Consider the following 2,467-nt stretch of genomic DNA (forward strand, 5'->3'; position numbering starts at 1 on the left):
CACCGGTAATATATGATGATAAACTCGAACCAGCATAGAGGACATGTTATATTTGTCTTCCAAAACCCTTCATATGTTTTAGTAATATGCATAGTCTTCTGACCACTACCACTTCAGCCATAAAGTGAAATTAAAGTAGTAGACCAATTATAGTCTACTGCTCCCCAGGCCACAGGGTTGGAACACATGACCTAAATTTAGGTCATTATATTACTCCTCAGGGATTGTTCAATTAAAAACAGCTGAAGAAAATCCCTCATTCTTGGTGAAGTTGATGAGATACAAGTGTGGGATCAGCCAGACCGTTATGTCCCTGACTTAGAGTTTGTGTGACGGAAGCTGAGACAAATAACCACAAAGTCTCAAGATGAAAGATCTGGGTAGCTATCCATTCCTTCAACTATTGCTACTTAGAATTCTTGAAAGAAAAACAACTTAGACTCATATAAGTAGTTTTCATAGATTTATGTACCCTGTGTTTATTAACTATAAAAAGCATTCATTACATTTCCTTATTCAGAGTTAAATGAAAATGTAAGTATTATGTCTTTTAATATGTATGACATTAATGTATACATATTGAATATGAGACTAAAAGAAAAAAGTCTTTAGAAAAAACCACTGGTAGCATTTCCTCTGGCTGACCCAAAAAACTCCAGGAATTGGTGTTTTCTTTAAAAATTTATAAAATATCTTAATTATAAGATCCTTGAAGTTGATAATTCCTCTTGTGTTCAACCATCACAAAATCACTGGATTTTTCAGAGCCTCAGGAGAGGCTCAAGAGATCTCTGGAATATTAATTTCTTCTGATGAGGGGAAAAAATAAGGACCGCCACAGAATCACTTTCTCCCCTCCACACACATACATACACATATGCATACACTCACACACACACACACACGCGCGCGCGCACACACACACACACACACACAGTCAAACAGTAAACTTATTTTCTCTGTTTCAAAAACTGCTGAGAGGATAATGGACCATAGAAATCATTCCTCAGTAACTGAGTTCACCCTCTCTCGGCTAACAGAACATCCTGAACTCCAGCTGCATCTCTTCCTCCTCCTCCTAAGAGTCTATGTGGTCACAGTAGTGGGAAACCTGGGCATGATCATGCTGACAGGGCTCGGTGTTCACCTGCACACCCCCAGGTACTATTTCCTCAGCACTTTCTCCTGCATTGATCTCTGCCATTCCACTGTCATTACCTCCAAAATCCTGGTGAACTTGTGACAGAGAAGAACACCATTTCCTATCCTGAATGCGTGACTCCGTTCTACTTCTTTCTTATTTTTGCTGTTCCAGAATGTCATAAGCTGGCTGCAATGGCACATGACTGCTGTGTTCCCATCTGTAATCCCTTGCTTTATAATGTTATCACATCTGGCTCACAGCAGGATTTTATATTTTGGGTCTACAATTCATACAAGCTTTATGTTGAAACATCTTCTGCAAGGCCAATGTAGTTAACCATTATTTCTGTGATCTCTTTCCACTCCTGGAGTTATCCTGCTCCTGCATCTATATCAATGAATTATTGGTTTTGGGTTCGAGTGCATTTAGGTATTGACTCCTGCTTTAACCATCCTTGCCTCCTACATCTTCGTTATTAGCAGCATTTTCCATATTTGCTCCATTGAGGGCAGGTCCAAAGCTTTTAGCACTTCAGCTTCCACATCTTGGCTGTTAGTATCTTTTACTGTTCTGCAGAATTCATGTTCTTGCAGCCATCAAATGTCAGCACCATGGACCAAGGCAAAGTGCCCTCTGTGTTTTATACTATTTTTGTGCCCATGCTGAACCCCATGATCTACAGTCTGAGGAATAAAGATGTCAAATTTGCCCTGAAGGAAATTCGAGAAAGTAGGGCATACACAAGAATAGAATAAATGCTATAATGTCCTAACAGAAACAGCTCTGTGGTTTGCCGATATATGTAATTTGTTCAGCTAACCCTTGAAATTTGTGGATTCATTGACACTTCTTTTCCTTATATAATACATGTCCAAAATTCCCCTTCAGGCCACCTATTCCTTCAAGCCTACAGTATATTGACTATATATAGAGAAATACAGAGAATAACAAAGTCTGTTCAGAATTTCAGGAACCATAGTTTCACTTTTTAATAAAATACAAACAAAAAAGAATGATGATGATAATGAGGTTCTACAAAATGCCAAACCCTGTACCAAACACCATAAGCACATCACTTTATTTAATATTTACAATATTCTCCCAAGGCACATATTAGTAGTATTCCCTTTCAAAGATGAAGAAAGATGTGCCAGTCTGCTTACAGCCTTGGAAACCTCATGGGGCTGCTCTACCCTGTCCTGATGGGTCGCTATGAGTTGAAATTGACTCAGTGGCAGTGGGTTTGGTTTTTGGGGGTTTGGATGATATAAAGAATGTATCTTGGGCACAGGGAGATATTATCAACAGCACAATTTATCTTTA

At 38.8% G+C, this 2,467-nt stretch overlaps 1 pseudogene; it reads left to right on the top strand.

The window, feature by feature from the left end:
• Positions 1-789: 789 nt before the first annotated feature.
• On the top strand, positions 790-1,899 carry LOC100674199 (putative olfactory receptor 8G3; annotated as a pseudogene).
• The last annotated feature ends 568 nt before the right edge of the window (positions 1,900-2,467 follow it).

Source organism: Loxodonta africana, chromosome 15, assembly GCF_030014295.1.
Source record: "Loxodonta africana isolate mLoxAfr1 chromosome 15, mLoxAfr1.hap2, whole genome shotgun sequence".
NCBI lineage: Eukaryota > Metazoa > Chordata > Mammalia > Proboscidea > Elephantidae > Loxodonta > Loxodonta africana.